Source organism: Manis pentadactyla, chromosome 12 (genome assembly GCF_030020395.1).
Source record: "Manis pentadactyla isolate mManPen7 chromosome 12, mManPen7.hap1, whole genome shotgun sequence".
Taxonomy (NCBI): domain Eukaryota; kingdom Metazoa; phylum Chordata; class Mammalia; order Pholidota; family Manidae; genus Manis; species Manis pentadactyla.
Genome location: NC_080030.1, coordinates 40,182,482 through 40,201,552, shown reverse-complemented (window position 1 = coordinate 40,201,552; position 19,071 = coordinate 40,182,482). Strand labels below are relative to the sequence as shown.

Below are 19,071 nucleotides of genomic sequence, written 5' to 3'. Positions count from 1 at the left end.
AGTAAATTAAGAAAATGGTCATAACATTATGACATCATAAATTCTATTGGAATACCTGGGCAGTTATTGGCTTTGTAGAGTGGAAAAGTATTCTCAGATCTTCTCTGTAATTTTTAGAATAGTTCCAAAACATCTCTAGTAGAACAAGAGTGATACTAACTATTGACAATTAACAAACCAGGTCAGCAAAGCCTGGGCCCATCCCCAGGGAAGCCCGAAGAGCAGGATCACCCCCCCGTGCCCCTTCTCTTGCCCTCCATGTGCCCCAGTGAGCCGCCTCAGGACACAGGCAACAATCACACTGACCTACAGCAGGTGGGGTGCCGAGGGCCAGGAAGAAAGCTGAAGCAGGGAAGTTAGTAAAGGACACCAGTCGCAGGTGTGTCAACTGAAGGGAACAACGTCCTGACAGAAATGGCATGACCGCATGACATGCAGAAGCCCCCCAAAGCTGGCCTTGGGCTTGCGGGCCAAGCCTCCCCTGCCTTTCTCTCTCCTGCCTCCCACAGCTCCAGTCTTGAGTCAGGATTTGTTCTCCTAACACCTGCTGCTTCGCTTTCCTGCCTCTCCATTTGCTCTTCTGCCTACACTGCCTCCCATACTCCTCTCTGATCTGGCAAACTCTTGCTGATCCCCCAAAATTCACCTGAAGCTTCTCCTCCTTGCTGAGGCCTTCTCAGGACCCCAGCCACACACCACACCACACCCCAGCAGGGTTCCTCAGCCCTGCTTCCTACCACCTGGACCACATATTTGTATTCATGTCTCTGATCCCTTAGTAAAAGACAGCTACTTAGAAGACCAGAGTGTGACACTCATCCCTGTATCCCCAGCACCTGGTCCTAAGACAGCTGCACCTTTAGCAGCTTGTTAATGAATGAATGAAATGTATGTTCTCTTTTTATAATGCCATCTTTGAAAAGATCTGCCCAAGAAGAAAGCAGAAGCCCATGAATGCCCTTTTTATTTAAAACTCTTTTTGCAAAACTGACTTTTTTTCCCTGAAAGCTGCACATTTTAGAAGTCTTTCTGGGTTTTTCCCCCATAAAATTATTTTGACGCCTTGCCATGTATCATGGCACATGAAGCCGCTGTAACTCTGCAGTTGGAAAAACATTCTGCTATGCGGGAAGAAACCCTATCTGCCAAGACACTAAAAGGATTGCTAAAGATACAATGAGAATGTAGTGTTGGACGCAATGAAAGCAGCTTACACTCTTTTACAGCCTGAGATCATTTTCACAAAACTTTTTTTTTTTTTAAGGGGGAAGGAACACACACTCTTTTTGGCTCCTCTTTTTCTGCAGCTAAACCCTGGACCTTCACCAATTCAGCCGACACCTTCCCCATCCTCAAGGTACCCCAGCAGAAGGACAGCTGAAGAAGGACGGAAAAAAGGCAGAGCGCAGGACACAAGACAAACGGCTCTCAAGAAAGGAGACGAATTCAGAATAAGGAATTCTGCCTTCAGTGAGGATTCTTCTACCATTATTTGAGTTGCCATTTTGTTTTCAATGTTGAGCAAAATCGAAGTTTTAGAAAGAGAATGGATCCTAACTCAAGGCCGGAGCTGCAGGAGGCAGGAGGGAGGAAGGCAGGGGAGGCTTGGCCAGGAGGCCCAAGGCCTCCCGATTCATTATAAGCATGCAGGATTCAGGGTCGGGTGTTAGCTGCAGAAATGTTAGCTGGATCTCAGGAGGACCAGCCTGGGCCACCAGCTGTCCCTGCCCAAGCCTGGAGTTCTGAAACTGAAGACCCTTTACAAATAATAAAGGAAATTTTCAGCTGCTCCATCAGAACTCAAGCACAAAAGAAAGAGGGGGAAAAATCGTTTCCATATTTCACATAAACAACCTCTTACTGCGGCAATGAGGAATGTGTGAGTCAAACAAGGGCTGACAATAATTACGGTGCAAACAGAGCCCCTGCTCAAAATTAACAGGAGAATGTGCAACATGAAACACAGCCACAGACTCCCACACCGTGAAATGTTTGCACTTATGTACTGCAAAATGGCTTTTTTAAAAAAAAATAACATGTCCTTTTCCATGCGATCCTAGCTTTTTTTTTTGTTCAAGAGGAAGCACCTGGAAGAGACCATCCCACGTGGAACTTGTGCCAAAGTCCTGTGAACTTTGGTACTTGCGGCTTCTGGTAACTGTAGATTGTCAGCTCCCCTGGCCCCAGACTCCTTCACACTGTGCTTAAGATTCGTTGTGCCCTTGAACAGACCCTGGGTTTACTGCACTGCAGTGGTCACAGTGGGGAGGAGGACAGGCACATAAATCACAGGATGACTGCAACACTAGAAGGGTCATTTCTGGAGAAGTACACTTTCTCCTTGCTGACTGTCAGCAACAGCAACAGAAAGCTACCCCTGGTGAACAGGGGTGAGAACCAAGCTCCAGAACATTCGGGGCCTGTGGCCACCTCTTCACCACAAAGGAATAAGAAAGAGAAAGAAAGGAAGCAATCCCAAGTACCATTTCCTGAGCCTCTCTGAATTCTATAACATGAGCTGGGTCCTCACCGCAGGGTCTCATTCATCCTCATAATAACCATATGATGTATTATTAGCCCCATTTTGCAGATGGGGAAGGAGGCTCTGAAGAGCTAAGTGCTCAAGGCCACACCACCAGTAAGCGCTGGGGTGAGGATTCCACCCAGGTTTTCTATCCTGCCCCAGGCTGGCTCTGCCTTCTCCCTACCACTGGTGACAGCAGGTGAAGCTCCTGCCCTACAAGGTGACTTTCCCAGGCAAGAGAGGTCTCCAAGCATGGGAGGGTCTCATGAGCAGGAGACGGATGCAGGGAAACAGAGTTGTCTCCCTGACTTGTTCTCTGTGACCAGCTCAGCTGATGCTTAATAATGAACACGTGCAGGATGTAAACCTAGTGTCTGAAGAACCTACAGTAACCACTGTGTGAGCGTGTCCCCGTTGTCCACTGTCACAGGTGACCCTACAGAACTACAAATAGCAATTTCAAGTCCAACAAAAGACACACCATGTTCTCAACCTCTTTATGTCCCACAAACCCCACTTTCCTTGAAAGCCAGATTAAAATAGTTAACTAGGTCTGCAGCCTCATATCTAGAGATTACCATTTCTTTATAAAGCCATGACAGGGCCCCACAACTTCAGGAAATCTGAAGGTCCTTCTACTGCTTATTTGATAATATAAGTCAGTTCCTATAATAAGTCACTGACCATGTCCATCTCTCCTCTAGAATTTCTCTCATTAAGGCAGCAACTGACAATGTGAAATACCCTTGACCCTTGAACAACTCAGGGGCTGGGGTGACAAGCCCCGTGTAGTCAAAAATCTGTGTATAACTTTTGACCCCCACAATATTTGACTACTAATAGCCTACTGTTCACCAGAAACCCTACTGGTAACATCAACTGTCAACACATATTTTGTGTGTTATATGTATTATATGCTGTATTCTTAAAATAATATAAGCTAAACAAAAGAAAATGATTTTTCAAGTTGTCACAAATCTCCAAAAAATTTCTAACACATTTATTGAAAAAAAAAAATAAAAACGCTTGCATAAACTGGGCCCATGCAATTCAAAGCCAAGTTATTCAAGGATCAACTGTGTAAGAGACCTAAGGCCTTCAAGAGTATAGAAGATTGGGGATATCAGCACATATTTCCATGTGCCCTTCATAATTGCATCACCTTTTTAGATTTTATGATTTTATGCATACCTGTGTTTTGTTATTTTTTTAAAAAACAAACCTGACTATCAGGTTCTGGTTACTTTCTGAGCACTGAACAAAAAAAATGACAGCAAGGTGGCGGGCCAGTTGTCCACCAATAAGGCATCTTCCTCCATTTTCAAAACAACACGAACTGAGATCATATGACAGCATTCCAACAGCAATTCCTACTCCTGGGACACCTGGCATGGCACTTCAGGGAAGAGCCACAAATACCCATGGTCTCTTGGGGTTTGGCAAGCTCCAGGACACGGTACAGTTTTAGCAAGTTGTCATCAAATGTTTCCCATGATGTCAACAGCCCATGAATGTACCAAAACAATGACCATCCCCATTTCCCCCTCCAGAGATTCCCCAGCTCAGGTTCCCACTTTTCAGTGTTGAAATCCAAATAAGTCACCTTGCCCTTTGAGTCAAAAATTGACCCACCTCTCTAAAACAAGCTTTGTAAAATTATGAAGCATACTTTGGAGAAAGCTACAAGGCCCATACTCTCCCTATATTCTCAGAGATCTCAGAAACTATGTATCAGGCCACCTCTTACTTCAGTACTGTCCTGGCATAAAAAAGACTAAATGTTGGCTTGAAGCAGGTTGATGCCATGGTAATAAACTCATAACAAGAAATCAGTTCTTGTTTGTCAGGCTGACCCAAGATATTTTGCCAGATGCCAGTCAGTCTGCCATAAAACATCTTGAATCCACTGTTCAGCACCAAAGTGGATGGGCCGTGACACCCTCCTGTCCTAAGAGGCACCATATTTTCATATAGCCATTCCTAGATTACTGATTAATTAAGTTTGATTATATAAAAATTACTTCTAAAACACTTATCTAAATATGGTGATGTGGAAAGACCTCTAAAGCAGTATTGAATATAAAAAGAAACCATGGATCAGATTCAAACTGATCTGTGTGCATCTATTTATACAAAAGAAAATAATTATCCATGAATGTGTATAAACACTCATGCTAATGTCTAGGAAAGTTCTGGAGCTGCTCGCATCCAATTCTGGAAAAAAAGCAAGGCTTAGAAAAGAGAATAATTTTCTAAATATCTAGCTTACATTGCTTAAATTTTTTTATAAGAAAGTGTCTCTGTGTTATTGGACAAACAAAAATGAAGTCTGCAGGCAACAGAAGGACAATGGGAGGAGGGGTAAATATATGAAAACAAATGACATTCCATAGTTCCCAAATGTTTCATCAGAGAGGACTTTCCATTGATAGCTTTGTGATTACCACGTTGCTCCATGAGGCTGCATTTCTGCCTGCCACGTTAGCAGCAGCTGTTTCCTATCATTCCTTATCTGTTTCCTCCAAGGCCATGAAAACTGCAAGGCAGCTCTGTCTGGTTCCAGAAGCTCAACACGTAAACCTGTATCCACACCTTCACCCCAGTGGCACCTCGGAGGAAGGGCACAGAACCTGCTGCCTTTATATTTCTAGCAAAGGCAAAGCTTTATTCCTGAAACTTCCTTCCTGATCACGCTGAAACCATCCTGCCTTCAGGCTCCTAACAGCCACACTAGTCACAACCTCTACATAGTCACACCAGCCATCATATTCAAAGACTATGTAGTGTTCTTTAGCCTAAAGGAAAACAAGACGGTCACTGATAAACTGTTAACACCTCTTTCCATTCCCAAATAGGGTGGAGAAGGTGAATAATGTGAGTTCAACCTATTAATTTCTGCAGCTTGCTACAATCCCATGACCAGCTTCACCCTCTGCACTGCTAGTGGACTGTTTTTAGTTTTCTAGATCGCTTCACCTAGGCAGCCCCAGTCTGAATCACCACCTGGCCTGCAAGCTCTCCTTTATCCTTTAAAACCACCCTCAAGCAACTATCCCCTAAACTAACACACACACGTACATACACACACACACACAGTTCATTCTGTGCTCCTCCAATCAGCTCCTAGACCTGAAACGTGCCCATTACTGAAGGTACCAGACCATAGTGTAATAATGAGTGTTGACATCTCCCTTGTGGGACCGAAAGCTCCTGATCACTGAATCCCCAGTCTACACGTCCCACATGGTAAATACCGGCTAATGGCTGTGGGCCACAGTACAGGCTGCAATCTCCCCACTACTGCTGCTGGGTGGGACCTACAAGGCCATCATTTTATAGGATTGGCGGATGGGACACAAGCAGGTCAAGTTTGGGAAAAGAGTATCATCAGAGATGTTTTGGACTGGGAGTCTAGGGAATTCCATTCTAGTCTAGGTTCTGCCACTACATCTTAGCCAGGTAACTCTCTGGGCCACAGTTTCTTTAACTATGAAGTGAAACAATTTATTCACTCAAAAGAACATGCACTTGGACTGCATAATCTAAGATTATCACCAACCCTCAAAATTACAGGTAGTGATGGGAAAAAACATGGGAATCATAGTGCTTGAACCACAATCCTAGGGGAAAACGCCCTCCTCTTATATTCCCAGTAAGTCAAGAAATAGCCCAATTTTCCTAACACACGGGGGCGTCTTTCAGTTCTCATACCTAAACAGGATTAGCAGGCAGCACGGGGTAACACCTAATACTTCTCTACTCAAACGATCCTCCTGTCACCTGATCTCAAATCTAATGAGACTTTCTCCATTTATCTTCCCTCAGGTAAAAATGAATCAAAATTTGAAAATAAAAATTAATTGCTATTATCTTAGTTGAGGCAAAGGCATCTGTTGCAAATTTAAGCAGCAAACGAATACTGACAGCCAACCCTGGATCCTGAAGGCTTGTAAACAGGCAGTAAGCTAGCCACACGGGCCTCGGGCTGCTCCTGGCCAGATCCAGGCCTTTGGAGAGGGGATTTTTAGCTTAACTCATTACCCCCGGTTTTTTAGACAGCAAAATTGCCAGTTCCACTGAAGATAGTACTGCCAATTAGCATGAATTTCAACTCTCTCGATGGGATTTTCTGTGGATTTTTTTCAACTTTTCAATTCAGTGTACAGTTTGAAAACTGACAGGATCTAAAATATGATGTGAGAAGAAGGGAGAAAAAAAAGAACCTTTAAAATATGCCGTGCACTAATGCCTTGAACTCCGTGACCCTACACAGGGTTCTAAAGCTGTAATGGGGCAGGGGAGGAGATTACAGATAGCCTACAATGTATTTTTAAGAATAATACATAAATATAAAATAATTGGGCATATACAATAAGTTGAAAACTGATCTGGAAGAAATGACATGCCAATTTCTCCAAGAAAACAAAGGGCCCCTGTGTCTAATACAGATTTGTCCAGTTTTAAGGCAACTTTTTACATTCATCAGTGCTGAAATCCTGTTCCAGATGCAGGTGCCAGGGACTAAAATACAGAGACACTTTTTCCTTAGGCTCAAAGATGCCTTGTGCAAAGTCTGCTCCATCTACCGATAAGCAAATGAGGCAAACTCTTAAGCTTTTCATTTACATGTCTCCCCAAAAAAAAGATCAGATATGAGTCTTGCTCATCAGCCCAGACCTACTGACAGCCTGGTTCCTCCCACTCAGCAGTCGACCTGTGCAGGTGCCTCTGGCCCCTGTGGAGATCACATTTTGCACATTGTAACCTCAAAGTCCTTCAAGAAGTTTTCGATTATCCATGCTTTTGAAATTGAGGGAAGCAATTCCAGTGACTATCTAACAGAAGTAATCACCATTCTGAGAGCTATTCCCACAGTGCTTATGGGAGCACATCTTACGAAATAAATTCTTGGCTCCCCAGAAGAAACCAGGCTGGTTTCCCTAATTGGGCTCAGTGAGACAGAGCTCCCTCCTTGTGGGCATTTGGGCCAGATGATGACAGAAAACTATTACTCAGTGGAATACCTACTATACCGTGGACACACCCCAGGATCACTGGCACACCCACCATTTATCAAAAACCACAGTAAAGGAAATGTAATAATTTGTGCACATTAATTGTGATAAAACAAGAAATACAAAACTTGAAGGGCCTGCCTTTAGACAGCCTTCTCTATGACTTTTAATGACTATACAGATCACTATTAGCAGCTGTCAAGTCTCAGAACACCATGCGAGTGGAATAACCAGGGAGAGAGATTTAAAAAATAATGCACATCTTGACATTTAGGAGGTATAATTGGCATCTCCTCTTTTCAATGCCGTTTCTGATCAACACATTCCCCAAGGGATATGTGATCCAATCTTCTCACTGAGTTATACTTTACCAATTGTAAAAGACAGAGTATCTTTAATTTGAAACTGTTCTGTTGGAAATGTGAAAAATTTTTCCCCAGGACATCCCTGTGCTCTATACAACAACAGCTAGCATTTTATTAAGCACTTACTCTATGTCATGTCATTTTACCATTTATTGTGGTAAATGCTTCACGTGTATGTCTCACCTAACCCTCAACATAAACCTTGAAACTTCAGTAATAGCATGACTCCAAATTTAAAAATAAGCTAGTTGACTAAATAATGTATGTAACTTGGCCAACATCACACATCTGATAAGGGATAGTGAAGGACCCAAACTTAGGCAGCCAGTGGTCTAAACCACTATGTACTACTCTAGCAGTTGCAGATATCTGAGAATGAGGAATGGCCCCCACACAAACACGCACATTTATACAACCACAACAGACAGGGAGAGGAAAAAAGCAACCATGAATGAATGCATGAGTCCATTTTCCCTCCAGGCAAAGTCCTTAAGAATGAAACAACTATTCCTCTATTCCGGGCAATTAACTACAGCTATGTGTTCCTACTTCACCCAAAGCAGACTCGTTCTACTAAAATCCAGGATTTTTACAAGTTGATTGCAACTTTGTTGGAGAGACTTCCAGGTTTTACCTTCTTTCCTATCAACTGTTTAGGGCCCTGTAATAAAGGCCCTAAACAGGCATTTTTTTTTTTGAGTAAAACAGATACAGTCCCAGACCATCTCAAATGCAAATGTTACTCTTATCATTTAGCTTTGGGATGAAATTACCTTTTTTTAAAAAGAGAAAAAGAAAGTCAATATTCTTTTATGGAACAAAACTCTACTCCTTACATATTTGTTGCAACACGGTGTCACTTTCTTTTAATTGTGGATCTGTAAAAAGCAAACAAATGCTTTGGTTCATCTACTGCAGTTACCTTCGATCAAATAAATTCTTACTGATATTTATCATTTTAAAAAAGCAAATAAAACCAACAATTAAATAACATATGCAGTATACAATCTGCTTTTATAAGAAAAATAGTCTCATAATGTTTTTATAACATCATAGTTATATAAGAATCACCAAAGATGACAATTACCAACTAAAAACCATAACATTTTTTTTCAGGTCTTTTGATGACAATTAAATAATTACAAAAGACCGAATTCACCTCATCTATCACTTTGAGGAAGTCTACCACAATTGCACTTAATAAGGTAGATGTTTCTTAAATCTTAGATTTCTCCCTGAGTTTCTAACATTGTTCATAGGCATTTAAAGTTTTTTCTTATTGATTCATTAGAACATGATTTTAAGAATGGAGTTTCTATGGTAGAACTGGAATATTAATATTACCTCAAGTTAAAGTTAATTTTAAAATCAGAAAAGAGGAAAAGGTACCCATGCTACCTTAATAAAATATTTTTGCAATATCCATTCTAGGGCTTTTTTTAAAAAGAAGAATGAGAAACAGAATACCCTGGGAATGTAAAACAAACCCACTGATGCAAGAAGTTACAAACTGTAACTTCAAACTGGTAAAAAACATTAAATTGATTAAAGTAATAGCTATAAATGTCCTCCAAGGAATCACATACTCAGAAATCATGGGGGATGGAAAGGATAGAAACAGAAAAACTGGCTGGTTTTTGAAGTGTACTATTAAAAACTAAAATTTTACCTTGCTAAATTATTTTTAAAACCACATACCCCTGAATTATAACTGTGGACTGCTGAAGATGGATGCTTTCCCAGAACTGAGTATATGTTTAACCCTGGGAATGACGTGGCAAAGTCAAGCATCCTCAGCGATCGGGAACACGAAACAAAGTAAGAAAAAGGGCAGCCACACAGAGGTGGGCTCTTTGTTTTTGTTTTGTTTTCATCCTACCATAATCAAGCCCCATTAGTTTTAAGTATCATCTGTGGGTTCTCCCAGAGTTCAGGACCTCAGAAATGAATATGCACGTGGTTGCTTCTGGATCTGGTATGGCAAGTATGATTTATGTGGGCCTGGGTCTGAAATGTTCCTAATAGTACTTTCGAGAGTTAGACAGAAATTTCACCAAGCTAAAGAACACACGGGAGGAAGCAGTGTACCTTACTTGGTTCAACATCCTCCCGGGGTAGGGGATTGGGAGCCTTCCTAACCCTTGCATGACATTTCTGACCCGTTCTAAAGAAAAAATTCCTATAAAAGCTACACTATACTTTGGCTCACCCCACTAGAGTGAAGACTGAACATAAAGATCACAGCATATGCTGAGCTAGAAATAGACATTAATCATTAACTGGCCATGGGCAGCAGATTACAGGTGATAATGCACAGAACACCCACAGCTCCAGGTGGGACCTCAGGCCAAACTCCTCAGCAGGAGACTCCCAAGTTCAGCCTCCCCAACCCCAGGCTGGGTTCTTCTCTGTGCCCACCTCCTTCCCTTTTCTCTCCCACCGCCTGGCAACCCAAACTCCTATCTCAAGTCAACGGTTTAGTAGTTCCCTCTTTTTGTAATAAGGTGGTTTTATGTTTCCTAATGCTAAAAGTCCAGTCAGTTTCACATTTCACAGATCAAAGGAAAGAAATACCCAGGAAGTCAAGTTAATTTTTGCACAGAGCCTTTACTGATACTTCTTGAGATTCCCGGACTCCCCCTACAGCAGAGAGGCTGGGTCACTCCAGGTCTAAAGCCCACTATAAAGCTATGTTCCACAGAAGAGAGGCAAGTGCCTTCCTAACAGAATCCTGGATCAAATAATATATAAGAGCCTTAAAAAATATATACACATACCTGTACAGCTACATGTTATGTGTATGGCTATATATATGCACTCACATACATACTTCATCCACAAAGAAAGACCACTCAGGTATATAGTCGTTCACTGGTTTTCACCTGCTCAGAGGTGTAAACTGGGCCCTGGTGATGTAGCTCCCTCTGCCACAGCGCCTCTCCAGCCCTCTCTCTCTCTCTCTCTCCACTCCATGTCTGGAAAGATCCAGCACGATTCAGTGCATCTGCTAGTACTAAATTCCATGCTCTGTCTTGACACCCAGTTTTTGGCAAATATAAATTCCTTTCCCTACTCTGGACCTGGCTACCTCTTGCTCACCGACAAGGTCCCACTTTGGATGTGGCTTCCTCCAAGAAGCCCTCCATGCAATGTATGCCCATTCAAAGCTGAGTCAAATACTTCTGCCCTGCACTCCTAGGATGCTCTATAAAGTTAAATGCCTATGGAGTTGACTTTGTACTCCACTGAGTGGCAGGTGCCAAAGACAAAGGGCCCTGTCTTGTACATTGCACCTGTAAGGGGCATTACAAATAATAGCTGCTCAATAAATACCAGATGACTTAAATATTTAAGTCTCTAGTTGCACCAATTTTCCTGCTGACAAATGGTTTCCAACTATGGGCTATAGTACATTATTTATATATGATTTCATGGCATTATCAATTATTTCAGGTAAATCTTATGCTGTATGATGGCAAATATCAGCAACAAGGAATTCTTCCAAAGTTTTCTACCTAAATGGGTAGCAAACTGTGGAATAATGCAGAACTCAGGTGGAAAGCTATTTACCCTCACTTGCCAAAAAAGTGGAGTAGAAGGAATTTTAGCTGAACACTCTTCTCTATAGAAGCCACTAGTGCATAGTCATTCAGTAAATGAATGTCTGGTAGCATTGAAATGAGATTGCATAATCTATACTCTTACCCAGCCCAGGGAGGGTATCACATGTCCCAATTTATCAAGTTACCAGTTAGCTATTCCACAAGTTCATTACATATTTTAAAGAATTAAAATAAAATGCATTAATTCCTTAAGTCATATTGAGAATAAAACAGCACTGAGCCAGTCAGGAAGATGCTCTGACACTGGGTGGTCTCCTCGGACATCAACTCATCTTCTGCCATCTGCTCTTGAACTTACTCGGACTTGTGGCTCCCAGCAACCTACCGAAACTACCTTGTCAAGATCCCCAGTGTCTCCAGTACACTGGTCAGTTCTTAGTTCTCCACTTCTCAGCCCAGACCACTCCTTCCTCTCTGGCCCCCTGGACACCACCCTCTCCCAGTTTTCCTTTTGCTCATGTCTCAGACTCCTAAAGGTTGGAACACCCAATTTCTCCTCTTCTCTTTTCTGGTCTCCCTAGGCCCACTCACTTGGCAATATATCTAGTCTCAAGGATTGAATACCATGTATATACCCCAAGGGCCACCAAATTTCTGTCTGCTCCCAACTTCTCCCATTAATCCAAACACATGTATCCAGCCACCTGCTTCACACAGTGGACTGACACTGCACACTTAAAAGCCAACAGTCCCTTCCCCATCTCCCCCCATGCTCTTCCACCTCTCGGTGGATGGCAACTCTATCCTTCCAATTTCCCAGTCCAAAATCTTTATGGACATCCTCTCACACCTACATCCAAGCTCCAGTACATCCTACTGGCCTTTCAGAGCACCCAGAGCACGGCCAGCGCTCACAGTGGCCAAAGCTACCACCCATCTCCAGGCGTCCTCACCGGTCCCCAGTCCACACTTGCTCACTTCAGTCTTGCCAACACATCAAGCACTGTAATCTGAAAATATAAATCCGGTATCACTCCTTAGCTCAAAACCCTCCCATGACTCCTCAACATACCAAATTAAAGCCAAAATATATATAATGATCCCTAAGGCTCTGCAGCATCCGGACCCCCTCTCCTCTCTGATTTCATCTTCTGCTGTTCTCCTCTCCATCCCCTCTGCTCCAGTCACATGGGCCTCTTTGCTCCCTCCCCACATCAGGCATTCTCCTGTCTGAGGGCATTCGTACCGGCTGCTCCCTCTGCCAAGAACATCCTTCCACCTGTTAGCTGCATTGCTCACTGAAACCCTTCCCTGGCCACTCCAGTTACAACTGCGTCCCCGACCCCTTCCTGCTTCCACCTACTGCCCTTCCCCATGGCACATACCACATCTATGTGCTATGACCTTTACTTCCTTTACTTAATGTCTATCTGCCCGCACAAGAATGTCAGCTCCAAGAAAATAGGAGCTATTGTCTATTCTATTCACTGCTATATCCTCAGTTCTTGGGACAGTGCCTGGGCACGATGTAGACACCTCAATAAATATATGTTGAATGAATGCATGGTGACCATCAATCTTCACCAGACCTGGTAGAAGTGCCAGTTAACAGGGCACTCTAGCTAAGAGACCAAGAGTTAAAGTGTAAAGAGAGATATTTCTCCTAATACAGCCGAATTCTTCATTGTACTTCATTGTTCAGTACTTCTTTGAAAACTTCATTTCCAGAGCCAGAATTAACCTGAAAGACAAGTGTCATCACTTCAGAATACCAGGTAAATGGAATTAGTATTAATTTAAAAATCAAAGATGAAAAATTAGCAAGTTTTGATAGGAATGTCAGCCAGGCAGAACACTTGGGGAAAATGCTGTATGGAAAATAATCTTATCATTTTATAGCTGATCCTTTATTAAGCATCTGTTAACTTTACCTGAGGGAAATGATAGAAGAAATCATATCTATTTCTAAGGGTTAGTTGGGACAATGATGAATAAGAGAACTAGCCATATCACACTTCGCGAGGAAGGACCTGCCACCCCCTCCCTTTAGTCTCAGGCCCTTAAAAATACGACACATCATTGGCTTGCTCCTGGTTGGTCCTTTGGCTACTCATGTCAGGGAACCAGCTCACCCAGCCACACAGCAACTTCAGCCAGGCACATTAGCCAGAACTGCTATCTCACTAAGCACTGGACAAGACTTCAGGGATTACTCCAAGATACATTTTGCGTTTATCACCACTGATTTCATATCTCCACTTACATCCTGTCCTGTAGGACTCTAATCCTCTCTATTTTGTGTTCTGTGCCTTAGAATGCACCATACAGAAATAATTCTGGGTGTCATATTCATGTATATTGCATCATTTCACACTCAAGTTCAAGGACCTAAATTTCAGCTAACGCTATCTTATTTTAACACATTTCATGTGTCAAGCTGCATGATATTTACACCTCATTAAAACATGAGACAATTATAGTGCTGCAATAAGAGAGGGCACTGTGTTTTCTTAAGTGTTTGAATCATGCAAGATGTTGGTACCACGCAAGATGTCATCTGCTAATTAGAACAGCTTTTGAGGTTGGTATTGGTAAGATACTCTTGATCCCACAAAACAGCTCCTCCTTGAATTCAACACATTTTTACAGGCACTGTCATGCTAAGCCACTGAAGCACAGAACCTGGACATTAAAACCCTCTTCTCAGCAATCTCATATCAGGGCCCATCAGAGCTTCCCAACTGCTCCAGGGCTGTGTCTCTCAGCATCTCCTCTCTCCTCTGGTTCTTCTGGCCTCTGCAGTTCTCACCAAGGGAACCCCCAAGTGCCTCCTAGAGATCTTCTAGGTCTCTCGGCCTCTAATAACTCCCCCCTCAAAGCCTGCCCAACTAGGTGGCATCAGCAATATACCTCCATTCAAACCCCTCTATTATTTATCAAAAGGATTAAGAACAAACTTCCTAAAAGTCAGTGGCTCTCAAACTGGGCTTCATAGACCACCTGAAAAAGACTTAGGGGACTGACTGTTAAACACACAGCTCTCAGGGCCACACCTTGCACCTAAAAGAGCAGACTCTGAGAGTTGGGACCATGACCGTTTGGTCTGTACTAGTGTTTCTTATGTCCACTAAAACCTGAGCGCCAAATACCCTAAATCCTGCATTTAGATGACATGGCTGGAGACATGCGGCCATGCTGGACTAACATACATCAAACCGACCCAGACAAGACCAAACAAGAAATAAAAAAAGAAGGTATAAATGTTTGAAGGTAACAGAGAGCTGCTAACGCAGCCAGGACTTGAGGGTTCAAGATTCTGGAGAAGAAAACAGGAAAGTGAGTCCAACATTCTTCCCTGCATGGCCTGAGGAAGAGAAGCCAAGCAGAAAATAGCCATGGCTCTGAAATCAAAAGAAAAACAATTTGATTATTTTAGTACATACAAAGAGAATAAACCTGCCTCTAAATCTATTATCCATTGATCACCCGTGTTGCCATTGTGATGTATTTCCTCCCAGTCCTTTTTGTAACATATATTCATATTCATACAACCTCAGAATTTTAACTTATGAGAAAACTAGAACCTAAAAACATTAAGTTACTATTCAAGGGTTATATAATTCCTATTAAATATATCTTAAAATCTATCATTCCCCATTTATAGTAGCCCAATCAAATAGTTAAAAAAGAAAAGGAAGCAATACATTATCCTCTAGGATTTTTTTGAGCGGTAAAATTACAGGTTAAAATCAAGTATGCCAATTCAAGTTATACCATTAATAATGAGTATGCTTTCCCCTTGCTCCTGAAACTTCTTACCAGGCAAGAGTTATGTTAATATCTACCAAAGAGCACTAGCAGAAAGGTCAGGTTCTGGAATCAAAACCTTCTCAATTCAAACCCCATTTACTAATTGTGCAGCCTCAGAGAGGTCAGGGTTTGCTTTTCTTAACTGGAAAACGGAAGGCCATAAAGTGCTACTGTAGAACTAGCCGTGTGAGATAATTCATGAAAAACCATCACAAGGGCCAAGCGCACAGTACAGAGAATATCAATAAATGTCACCTACTAGCTGCTGCCTCCTTACTACATCATGAGCCTCTCCATGACACGCTTCATTTGTATCTCACTCATGAGTTTTTGTTCCTTGCCTGAAGCACACAGAGTAATTGGTACAAAAAAAGAAAATCTATACATATATATATATTTTTTAAGCTTTTAAAGTGGAATTAATGGTTGAAATGAAAATCTAATGAAGGTTTAACAAAAGCTCTATAATGAATATGTATGCATGTATGTATATTTATGTGTATATTGTGTATGTATAGTCTATATACTTATGTATTTATAAATATATATGTGTGTGTGTGTGTGTGTAGATATAGGTATACAGAGACTGTTCGTGTACAAAGCAAACTGAAAGGTTAAAATATTCCATAATTTTTGTTCATAAGTTTTATAGGCTGCAGTTTGGAGTGAGGACTACTCCAGTTTAAGTATTAAAGCTAGTGTTTTTCTTATTTGTTTTATTTCCCAATCCAGAGCACCATAAAGATAGAAAGACCCTGAGTAAACTGATAATTTACTAAATAAAATAAGACCCCACAAACCAGCACAGAAGTTCAGAACATATACCCTATTTTAGGTTATCCATGAAATCCTTCTGTACAAACAGAAAGAGCTCCTGTCAAGAGCCAATACCACACAGCAAAGGGCAAAGTAAATTCCACCAGGAAAAGCCAAATTTCTGTTTTTACACTTTAGAGTAACTACTCACTGGTCAGCTAGGTCCATTAAAGCATTGGTATTTTTGGTCCTCACAACCTGCATGGAATTATATATCTTAATATATATATATATATATCTTGCAATTTTAGAAATAACATAATAGCAAAATGAAATTATAGGTAACAAACACAATTACTTCACAGCTTATTGTATTCCCATCTTATAGGTATGTTTCTCACTTAGACAATTAACACCTGGCCATAAGTGTCCACAGAGGGAACTGCAAACTGGCTCACAGATATATTTTATTTGTCCTATGCCAAAAAAAACCTGTAGATAGTTTTCTAAAAGCCGGTAAATGTGACATCAAAATCAGATTTCCAGCTTCATTTGAAAAAAAAAAAAAACAACACCAATAAATATCAGAGGACCTGGCAACTGCAGCCAACAGTCAGCAGAAACAGTAATAAATGTGCCTTTGGGTTTGCCAAAGTCTCCACCACTCCCTACTGCTCACATGCTCCCACAGGTCAATTGCTGACTTGCCTACTTGGCCCCTGCAGACATCAGAGTTTGCCACACTTGCAAGTCTCAGTGCCATTTCTGATCCTTGGTGTTCATCTCTGTAGTATCTTAGTATTTGGACTCTCTTTGCCTTTGTCAACTGCACAGGGACTCTCAAACTCCACCTGCACTGATTCAATGACCATGTACTAAGGCAGAAGAGACTTTCACCTCATCCTGCAACATATATGTCACTCTGAGTTATTTCTCCTCTCTGCTTTCCCTTTCACTCACTTCTCTTTGCATCTGCATGCATTGTTCCAAGCCAAAAGCAGAGTGTTAAATTAAGTCAGAGAGATCAACCATCCACTCTCTCAACATGAAAGGGAGAGAGGGTGTTATATTCTGCTTCCCTATTAGAGCAAGGTCTGGAAATTCCACACAAGACCTAAGCAGGTCCCTTCAGACTGTGAAACATCCCCCTTCTTCTGCGTGTTCCTCACAGAAGTACACAGCAAAAGGATTCGCTGTGCTTGGAGCACAGCAGCTGGCTAGGAGCCCAAGGGAATAAATAGCTTTGAATCTTCCTCACCCACACTGTGGAAAAGGACACTTACAGACCAAGGTGCATTAACTCATCCCCTAAAATATGTAACAACCATCCCTACTGGAAAAGTTCTCCTTCCTAATCAATCATTATATATTAGCTAAAAAACAACCACAGGCAAGAATTACAGGGGGTAGTCAGACCTGCATCATTTATGCTCCATATGAGTGATACAGACCAGTGTCCTCAAATTTTAGCCAGTACCAGAATCACCTGGAGGACCCACCTGTTAAAACACGGCTTCCAGGGTCCACCCCAGGGTTTCTGATTCTGTGGGTGGGGGCTGAGAATTTCCATGTCTAGATTTCCAGGTGATGCAGGCACTGAAAACGTACATTCAAGGACAACATTCATTCAAGTTCAAGTACTACAAGATGTTGGGAGGTTCCACATGTACATGTCTGGGAAAGGGTCTCTTAAAAATCTCAGCTAAAAAATGTCAGGAGTCAGGTAAAACAGCTGTATATTTATAGGTGCTCATAAGTGTCCTGATGACACAGTATCAAATAAGAATGAAGAATTTCTCTGCCTCCAAAAAGGTCTTCATTTACAGATCAGCTTTATGTAAGATTCTTCAACTTGGCCTAGGGGTGCTTACAACCAAACCACTTCTACCACCTGCGTCTACAGACACCTTACCAGTCTACACCTTAGGAGTATGTGAGTTTTTTTTTACATACTCTTAACAACTCTAAGCTTTAGTTCAAGACCCATTGGGGATCCACATGAAGATGGTGCTGACAACTTCAACACGTGTTACTTGAAGTCTGGACTACTCTACACAGTAAACTAGTTTTCTTCTATTTCAAAGATCACATTCCAGGTAGCCTTTTGACTTGATTAGCCTTCCGACACTGTAATATAAAATTACTCTGAGAACAGGAGGGGCTGTTCAGTTAAGAGGTTCAAGTGATGTTGGAAACACAGAAACACATACACATCCCTCCACTGCTAAACCCAAAAGCACTGAATTTTCCTCTGCTGCAAATCTCTGAAAAGAGGAAATAGAATATTTCCTTTCACTAAAAGGTCTTCCTCAGGAAAGCATGGTTTAGATGATCATAATCACTGCCTTTTCTGATAAATAGCAGGTAGGGGTTTTCCTCTAAACTGGCTAATAAATATTCTCAGTGGGGGAGGGGGAGGAGGTGTATGTAGTAAGCTTCCAGGTTATTCTAATATGTGCCAACCTCCAATTCCTTTCCACTCACTCCTAACCTGTTGATGAGTGATACATTAAGTTAAAAAAAATGTTCGACTGTCCCCTAAAAAGTTATCAAAATACCATCTATTCAACCAAAAGTACGGTGTTAGTACAGTTTTCCAGTAGAGCAAATTATTTTAAATCAGCTCTATCTACCAGTCTTTCAAGCTCAAATATCTTTTCAGGTTTTGTATAGAAATTTTTTACAACCTACTGATCTGCATTCTACAGAACTGTTTTGCTCTAATAAACACAACTGCATTTGCCCTTCTGATCCCAGGTTAAAAACTGTTCAATCAGTCATTTGATGTCAAAGAAAACAAACTAGGCTACGGCCACTTTCACAAAAACCCTATTCATAGATGAATAAACAGCTTCAGAAACTGTAGCTCCCAGCAAAATGTGCCAAAAAAGAACAATGACGTAAACAAAGCATGTGAATGCAAAAAGACAGATTGCTCTATTTTAAATGACAAGAGAGTCAGCCAGGATGGGGGGTGGGGGAGGCAGGGAGGTCTCTTAACCCTGGTAGGAAAAGAAAAAAAATGAATACATACCCTG

At 41.7% G+C, this 19,071-nt stretch overlaps 1 protein-coding gene across 3 annotated transcripts in view; it reads right to left on the bottom strand.

Moving 5' to 3' along the window:
* The window catches only part of CNKSR3 (CNKSR family member 3), an 82,869-nt gene that overhangs the window by 54,618 nt on the left and 9,180 nt on the right, over positions 1 to 19,071 (bottom strand). The window contains exon 1 of one of the 3 annotated variants that reach the window (XM_057489080.1): positions 8,741 to 8,760. The exons of the other annotated variants lie outside the window; for them this stretch is intronic. The gene's annotated coding sequence lies outside the window, so the exon portion shown is untranslated. Of the gene's footprint in view, positions 1 to 8,740; positions 8,761 to 19,071 lie in introns of those variants that run through there. 3 annotated transcript variants of the gene reach the window in all.